At 35.2% G+C, this 9426-nt stretch overlaps 1 long non-coding RNA gene across 2 annotated transcripts; it reads right to left on the reverse strand.

Annotated features, from left to right (window-relative positions):
* Window positions 1–792: 792 nt before the first annotated feature.
* On the reverse strand, window positions 793–6009 carry LOC108586459. 2 transcript variants are annotated; one of them, XR_001903824.2, is made up of 4 exons: window positions 5496–6009; window positions 4833–4998; window positions 3987–4050; window positions 793–1024 (listed from the first exon to the last, which is right to left on the reverse strand). It is a non-coding gene; the product is annotated as an uncharacterized LOC108586459 (long non-coding RNA). The 2 variants fall into 2 exon arrangements; XR_004183673.1 differs by having other exon boundaries at window positions 4849–4998; window positions 5496–6004.
* Window positions 6010–9426: the final 3417 nt, after the last annotated feature.

A 9426-nucleotide genomic window follows, 5' to 3' on the forward strand; every position in this document is an offset into this window, starting at 1 on the left:
GCCCTCATGGAGAACCTCTGTAGGGCAGTGCAGAAAGGAAACGTCAGGTCGGAGCCCCTGTGCAGAGTCCCTACTGGGGCACCACCTAGTTGAGCTGTGAGAAGAGGGCCACCATCCTCCAGATCCCAGAATGATAGATCCACTGAAAGTTTGCACCATGCACCTGGAAAAGCTGCAGATACTCAATGCCAGCACATGAAAGCAGCCAGGACGAGGGCTATACCTTGAAAAGCCACAGGATGAAACTGCCCAAGACTATGGGAATCTACTTCTTGAATCAATGTGACCTGAATGTGAGACATGGAGTCAAAGTCATTTTGGAGCTTTAAAATTTGACTGCCCCACTGGATTTCAGCCTTGCATAGCACCCCCGTCCAGTCCCTTTGTTTTGGTCAATGCTTCCCATGTGGAACGGTTGTATTTACCCAGTGTTTGTACTCCCATTATATCTAGGAAATGACTATCTTGCTTTTGATTTTACAGGCTCATAGGCAGAAGGGACTTGCCTTGTCTCAGATGGGACTTTGGACTATGGGCTTTTGAGTTAATGCCGAAATGAGGTAAGACTTTGGGGGACTATTGGGAAGGCATGATTGGTTTTGGAATGTGATTTACATGAGATTTGACAGGGTCCAGGGGTGGAATGATATGATTTGGCTCTATGTCCCCATCTAAATCTCATCTTGAATTGTACTCTTTTAATTCCCACGTTCTGTGGGAGGAACCTGGTGAGAGATAATAGGATCATTGGGGTGGTTTCCCCCATACTGTTCTCATGGTAGTGAATAAGTCTTATGAGATCTTATGGTTTTATTAGGGATTTCTGTTTTTGAGTCTTCTTCATTCTCGCTTTTCCTTCTGCTATCCATGTAAGTTGGGACTTGCTCCTTTTTGCCTTCTGCCATAATTGTGAGGCTTCCCCAGCCACGTAGAACTGTAAGTCCAATTAAACCTCCTTATTTTGTACATTTAACAGTCTCAGGTAAGTCTTTATCAGTGGTGTGAAAATGCACTAATACAATTTCTAAAAACAAAAGGAAACAAAACAAAAGCAGGCAAAAAATTAGAAACCAGTTAAAAATGTTTACCATGGTATACTGACATTTCTATGTATGTCATTGTCAATAACTTTCTAAATAACCTACTACTTACTGAATTCATCTCATCATCCAAACGCTTGGGGGTAGGCCCTATACTTTTTAGCAAATCAAGATGATATGTCTTTTTATTTCCTGGTGATTGTTACGCTAAAAGATAAATTGTTCGCTCCACCCAATATAAATTGGTGAAGTAGAAAGGATAATTGCAAAAAGAAAAAAATGTGAAGAATGGAAAGCATAGTGCAGTCAGTATTTCATATTAGTTGTCAATTACTTTGCAGAAATTATTGAAACTCCTTTCTCTTTATGGAGAAATTTTCATCATTAGCTCATTGGGCAACTCTTAATTCTACCCTTTTAAATTATCTTATGTGTTATCTTCCATGACCCCTGGATTTCCAATGAAGAAAAACCTTTCTACTGCACTATCCTGTCTGGCCCCATCTAAAGTGGGCCATGAAGTTTATAGACTAAAGTTTATGTATCTTTGGGGATACAGACACCTTCAGAGGATTTCAGAGGATTTTGGTCTATTTGCTTGTCATTATTTCGACAGTAGCCAATCACATCTGGTCACAGTTCCTAAGACAGGTCAGCTGAAATAGCAGACATGGAGTGAGTTGGGGAGAGCAGCACCATTCATTCCTTCTTTGGAACTGAGCTGGCTCTCACTGTCCTTCACTTAACTGTAGGCTTTTGCAAAAGACATTCAATGACAACCCTATCTCCTGCTGCTTGGGCTTCAGAAGCCCTTGGTTTTTCCAACTTTGAGGACCAACATTACCAAAAGTTCAGTCAATTTAAATTGCAGGCCATACGCACAGAAATTTTCTCAGAGAGATGTAGAATTCCCTTCCATTTCTACTAGCAAATTCAGATTTTTGCTAGAATCAATCACTTTCTTGTATCACTCGGCTAGAAGCATCAAGGAGTATCAGTAATTGTAGTTTTCTAATCACTTTTACAGAACTACAAGTTCAATAAGCACATGTTCTGTGTTCTAAGTTATCACAGGTGACAGTCTTACCACCTGTAATTGCCAAGATGAATATGACCAACTTTCTATCTTGCACTATGTATACTGCCTGTATGCCAACTGCTAGGCCAACAATGTGTAGACTTTTTGTTATAATAGCACACACTTCCAATGATCAATTTTACATATTCATGGAGTATAAGTTAAGCTTCTGTAACAAAGAGTACCAATACAGGACAGCCATTTCTTTATTTTTATGTAATGGCACAGAGGATATTTTGTAGTCCAAAGTGAGTAGAAACTTCTGCTCCACAAAGACATCTAGGTTCTTTCAATATTTCTAGCTTGTGAAGCACTCCCTAGGTTGTAACCCTAGTGTGCATCGCCAGGTGACTCAATATCTCTGCCTTCCAGCCTGTAGAATTGAAGATGTGAAGGGCAATCTTCTTTTTAAGGTGGTGGCCTATAATCCAAGCATATCATTCCCACAAGACTCATTGTCCATAATTAGTTGTAAAACCAAACCTCTCTGCAAACTAAGCCGAGAATGTATTGGCAGTAATTCAGTAATTTTACTATGAATAATATAATTTTACAAGAGAAAAAAAGGCAGCTTATTTTAGTAGAGGTGGTATTTCACCATGTTGCCCAGGCTGGTCTTGAACTCCTAGCCTCAAGTGATCCGTCCACCTCTGCCTCCCAAAGCTCTGTGATTACAGGCATGAGTCACCACACTCAGCCAATTTTTAGTTTTTCAATTTGTCTTCTTTCAGGTGACAAAATCTGCCTTACTTCCTTTGTCTCCTATAAGCGATGATAACTATCCCATCTATCCAACATCTCCCACCAAAAACAGAAGGGATTTTTTTTTTTTCTTTGCTAGATCCACAGTTCCCTCTTAGTTCTTGTTGTATTTATTTATTTCTTTTTAATGTCAGTTTCCTCCCACAGTTCAATGAAAGACACAGGGGTTTTTGAAAAAAATGAGTAACTGACCTCTTTCTTACTGATCCAGGTGACGACCCTCACCTACTTCTTGAGCTCTCTGTTGCCATTAAAACAGAGTCAATCTTCCCTAACCAGCAATTTCTTTAAAAATAATTTCTCTGCCATGCCCGTAGAGTATCTATATCTTAACTATCTAACACATTTGTTAGCACAGTTTTAGCAAACAGTATCACCAAAAACATCTATTAGAAATTTCATAGATGATGATCAAATACCTGGAGAAGAGTATTATAACTCATGAAGTGAAAAAAAAAAAAGGAGACAGAGAGACAGACATGAACTTTCTCCGGACAGACGTCCGGAGGACAGATAGGGACTTAGAAGTTTGGAAACCTTGCTGACATAAAGGTAACTGGCCCTAAATCCAAAGAACTGATATTGACCTTACTAGTACTATCTAATAATAAAACAAGGTATGTCTAAACATAAGGGCATACACATTTCTGTAGTAGAAATATGTACTATATTTAGTAATCTGAAAGTTTGAATATCATTTTAAATTGGTGCATAAACAGAAAAAGTTTAAATTTTGGAATTAAAAGATAAATATAATTTTGATTATTTTTAATGCTGAAAGATGATTATATACTGATATTACTTAAACATAACAAATAGATATTTATGTGGCTGTAGTAATTATCCAAATAGAAAATGCTGTCAATCATACTATATGTAATATATAATATATATTTTCAGTGACCATAGAAGTATTTAAATGGCAGTTCATCATCATACCTACAACTTCAATGAAATTGCCAAGGAAACCTATACAATATCCATTTTGTGCAAGTTCCACAGATAATCTGAGCTTTTACAACATGACTCCTATGTAACTAGTATCATAATCATAATCAAAATTATATGCTCTGTCATTAATAAAGATTGAATGTTTGTGTCCTCACCTCTTGCTCTCCACCATATGTTGAAGTCTTGGCCCTCAGTGTGGTAATTTTGGAGACGAGGCCTCTAAGGAAATAATTAAGATTAAGTGAGGTTATAAGAGGAAATGGGGGCGAGGGGCATAAATCCAGATCCAATGGAATTAGTGTCCTTTAAAGAAGAGACATCAGAGAGCTGGCTTGTTATCTCCATGTGAAGATTGTGAAAAGGCTATATAAGGATGTAACAAGAAGATGGACATATACAAGCTGGAAAGACAGCCCTCACAGAAATGGCACTGCAAGATCGGATTTCCAGCTTCCAAAACTATGAGAAAATAAATTTCAATTGTTTAAGCTACCCATATTGTAGTACTTTGCTGTGGCAACCTGAGCTAAGACAGACATTTATGTTATTCTCTTTCTTAAGTATATCATCCAAGCTAGTTGATGACAACAACATGACTCTCTTTAACAATCAAATATTAATATTAATATGTGCAAGAACAGTATAAAATTATGCAAAAGTTATTGAAGTTTTAACATTTAAATGTGGAGGAGAAAAAAAAAAAAACACATCTAAACGTCTTTCATATACCATCTACAGGCTCCTCACTGTAAATCACAGTAAATCCACAGGAGCTGCTAATATATACTATTTAAATACACAAGTGATATCTTTTCTAGGACATAGTTTACATATTAAAATAGTTTTCTACCTTATTTGTGTATATATATAAAACACTTATGATAAAATTTGAAGATAACATTTGCTTGTGCTTAAGATTATTTAAGCATTGCTGTGCATATTTTATTAAATTCCTCTGCCAATACATCTTCGGTATGATGCAAAAACTCTAGGTAACTTACATGCTTGTATACATACATGCTTTAATATGTAGTCACTTTGAAAATCCAGAAATATGAAATAATGCTTCAAGGAACTCCATGTATGTCATGAATTTGATGAATTTTAATCCAAATTTGCTTTGAAATACTCACATAATATTCATGTGTCTGTGATAGTTTTTAATGCCTATAAGAAGTAGAAGAAAATTAGTTTTTTAACTAACGACATTCACAATCTTAGTTTTAAGGTGATTGAGCCCTGCATACCGAGAGATTCTAACTTTTTTGATAATGTAATGTGAATCTGATTATTGAATTTTATTTGCACTCTTTGAGCATCAAAAACTAATCACAGTAATCCAAGTGTGTGTTGTTTATTTTTCCCTTAAAATACAAGGAAGTCAGGATAACATCAATAGAGTTGTGTCTCTTGCTTGGTATTTTCTCCCTTCCTCTGACCCCATTTAAAAATGTTTGTTCCTACTTTGTAAATACTAATATTCACTGTCTGATAACATCGGATATAATTCTACAAACAGTACAAAATTAGAACAGTGATAATACCATTGTCCTCTTTTATGAGGTAATAATTTGATTCCTACTAAATGAAAATAAAGACAATCTAATAAAACTAAGAATAAATGCTCAGAAAAATAATTATATTTATTACTTCACTGGCCTTACTTAGAGAATTTCTCTTCTGAAGGGGGCTTCTTAAGAAAGAAGTCTTGATGAAGGATTTGTGAATATAATTGGTAAACATCTCCAATGACAAAAATGGTCTTTTAGCCTTCAAAGGAATTTTACTGTCTCCAAGATTGTTAAGGCTAGTTCCAATTGTCCCTTTGTTTTATTTAGTCTCAACTCTTGCCATAATTCCAGAGAAGTAGCGCCTGATTAGCAAGAGTTAGAGAGAGGAATCAATTTACGTTATCTCCTCAGTTTAATAAACATAGCAATTCTAATCACAGCTTCTCTGTTTGTTGCTTGTCCTTAAGTTCTAGAATGTAATATAGACAATGTTTCTATGAGGTCATCATGAGGGCAGATATAGTAATTATAGCACCATATTAAATTTTTAGAAACTTTCTGGAAACTGGAGATAAAACATTGAAGGGGGAATAAAACAAAAAACTCTGTTTTTATTTTTAGGGGGTGAAAGGCTAGAGATATTTACGAAAATAAGTATTATTTATTATATTAAAATATAATAAATGCTATAGAAAAAACTAAGGCAGTGGAAAGAATAAAGATACTTGAGAATAAGTTTTAATTTCATATTGGTTGTCCAGTGAAGGCTTCACATTTGATAGGTGAGTACAATCAGTCTTCCCTCCGCTCTGGCTTTCAAATTCTTCTTATAGATCTCTTCCTATAATACCCAAACTCCAGTAATTCTTTGCTATGAACAGGAGTTCTAATCATCGGGCGTCAAAATATTTTTCTATTTTTTGACTTCCTACCACTTATGTGATTATTTATATTCTTTCAAAGTTTGATTTTCATGAAAACCGTAAGACTCTTCTTTTATTATAATATTCTGTCAACTCCTGTGCTGCTTACTTGCTTTTCTATTGTTCTTACTTGGAAAAGCTTTAATCCTGATTAAATTCAACAAACTTGCTATTCCTTTGCTATCATCCGTCCAGCTGAAAGTGGCTGGAGAAAACTCACACGCGCACGCACGCGCACACACACATACGAGAGAAACTGGTCTCACATTCAATTTATGACTATGGCCACAAGAGGGCTCCCCCTTTATTTATTTATTTATTTATTTATTTATTTATTTATTTATTTATTAGCTTGTAAACTAAATCTCTATGTATTTGAAGATATGTCACATCTATCTACCCATTTGTAGCTGAAAATAATAATAGAAAGAAAACAGACAATTTGTGTGTTCTGCATTCTGTGAATATCTTAATTTTATAAACTCTCCTTAAAATTCACTTCCTATAATGTGTTTGCTCACTGTGTATTTTATAGATTGTTGATTTCCCATTAGAATGATAAATTTGGTCTCTGTTCACAGTGATTGGTATTTTATGTTAATTAATGAAGATGAGAATACTCATTTGCTGAATAATATTATGATATTTAAAATGCTTTTGAAAGTGTATTTGGAAATTGATATACAAGTTATACATATTTTAGACGATGGGATAAAACATTTCACAACAGCTCATAATTACAATATCTTTACATTATATCTCTATCTTTTTAAAGTTTTATTTTATTTTATTTTCTGAGACAGAGACTCACTCTATTATTTGGGCTGGAGTGCAGTGGTACAATCACAGCTCACTGCAACCTTGAACTCCTGGCCTCAAGCAATCCTCTAGTGTGGGCCTCCCAAAGTGCTTGAATTACAGGTACAAGCCACTACACCTGGCCTATCTGTAACATTTAAATTTAAATTTTAAAAATCCCTGATACTGTTATTTAAAAATTTGCTAGTGAAGAATGATTTCTTAAAAGTTTGAGATTAAAAAACAAGGAATTACTATATTCACTGATGAGATCTATTTACATTTCTAAAGAAAGATTTTTTATATATATAATCAACATACTTTTATCTTTTTGAAATTATCTTACTATGGAAGTAAGAATCCAGAAGGCAGGAATATTCTTCTCATTTATAACTATGACATTATTCAATGGAAAGCATAAGGCAAATCTTTAATCTCCTTGTTAGGGAAGAGACAGTATATCAGAACAGAATGTTAAATATGTAATTTTGATAGATTGAGTAGGATTAATACCTAGTCAAGGAAACCCCGTGTGTTTGCACATTTAGCAGATCATTTGAGCTATTAGAAAGTTTCATGTAATATATCATTTACTTAACTTGTCAACTCTAAAAGTTTTTGAGCGAAATCATTTAACTCTCAGTAATAATAAAGAATGAAGAAGAAAGTACAAATAGATCAGATGGTAAATTATTAACATATGCCTATGTGAAGTCAGCTTTAGGGCTACTATACATCTTTGTTATGGTGTACATGAGAGAGAACAAATGCCATGCTAATGTCTCACTCAACACTCTGTTCAGTGTAACTCTTTTTTGATAATATGCAGTTTACTTAATCTAAAAGTTGATAAAGGCTTATGCATAGAATTAGAAAAAAAAAGTGTCTTAATTGGACCATCAGTTGGAGTTGGGAAAGGAGAAACCTGGTTGGATGCTTGGATTAAAAATACTTGTGAAAGACAGATTAATAGTGAAACAAGATGAGAGGATAATGATAAATATTACTAAGATAAAATAGATAAATTATAAAATTTCTACCATGTACAATGCTTTTAAGCCTTGGGGTGAACTTGGTCTATGTTAATAGCTAGAAATGTCTAGTATATGCTTCTTCTCCTCTGTCTATTGAGCATCCATATTTCTTCAGCTCTTCTTAAACAAATTCCTATCCATTGTTTGTTGGTTAAAATAAAGAGGCAGTACAGTTTAGACTCTGTGAGCATAGTCCCTGATACCAGAGTGCCCAAGGTAGTTTCCTCATTCTATTGTCTTGGTCAAGTTCCTTAAATTTCCTTTGCTTCAGTTTCCTCCTTTGTAAAATGGACCTAATAACAATTTCTACTTTATAGATTACTACAGTGATATTAAATAAGCTTCTACTTGAACACACCATAATCATTTTTGACAAGAGGTATACCTTTTTTTAAAAACATCCTATTTTGTTCCTTCAAAAAATGTAAAATAAGAAATATTCTTTATTTTTACTAATTTGAAAGTCTGTTACCGAGATTACAAATCCAAGCTATTTCAGAAGAGCTGGGCAGGTTCTGGGACAACAGGACCAATAAGGTATGTTATTTTCCAGCACCAACAACCTGGTAGGAAGTCCTTAATCTGTGGCTCCATCAGAGTATTGTCTAACACTGTGCCCCATGGGCCCAGAAATTAGAAAGCATGTGATATTTGATGTGGTGCTCAGGGCTTTGTCACTACATGCTGACTTCAGTCAAGAACATCACACACCGGGGCCTATCATGGGGAGGGGGGAGGGGGGAGGGGGGAGGGGTTGCACTGGGAGTTATACCTGATGTAAATGACTAGTTGATGGGTGCTGACGAGTTGATGGGTGCAGCACGCCAACAAGGCACATGTATACATATGTAACAAACCTGCACGTTATGCACATGTACCCTAGAACTTAAAGTATAATAATAATAATAATAAAATAAGAACAAGTCAAGGTAACTTCCTCCATCTCATGGACTCTTCCTGGAGTTAGTAAGTGAGTTCGTGTTCTAGCAGTCAGGGAGAATGACACACAGACCAAAACATGCAGTCACTAGTGGAATCTTTGACCTTGTTAAGTTCCAGGCAGCAGTCCTGTCCTTTGGTGGCTGAAGCCCCTTTTAATATAAATCCAGACAAACTTCCAGGTTACTAGTCCACCAAGACACATATGTGCTGCAAATTAGGGATTCTAACTATTTTAAAAATTTTGATTCAAATACATTAAAATGGATTTAATGAATACATTAAATGGATTTAAATTAATTTAAACAGTCAAGGAAATTGGGGTGCATTTGGTCTCTCAAGTCACCCACTTGGCCCTCTTCAAAGTGTACTTTCCTTCCTTTCTTTTCC

Source organism: Papio anubis, chromosome 5 (assembly GCF_008728515.1).
Source record: "Papio anubis isolate 15944 chromosome 5, Panubis1.0, whole genome shotgun sequence".
Classification (NCBI taxonomy): domain Eukaryota; kingdom Metazoa; phylum Chordata; class Mammalia; order Primates; family Cercopithecidae; genus Papio; species Papio anubis.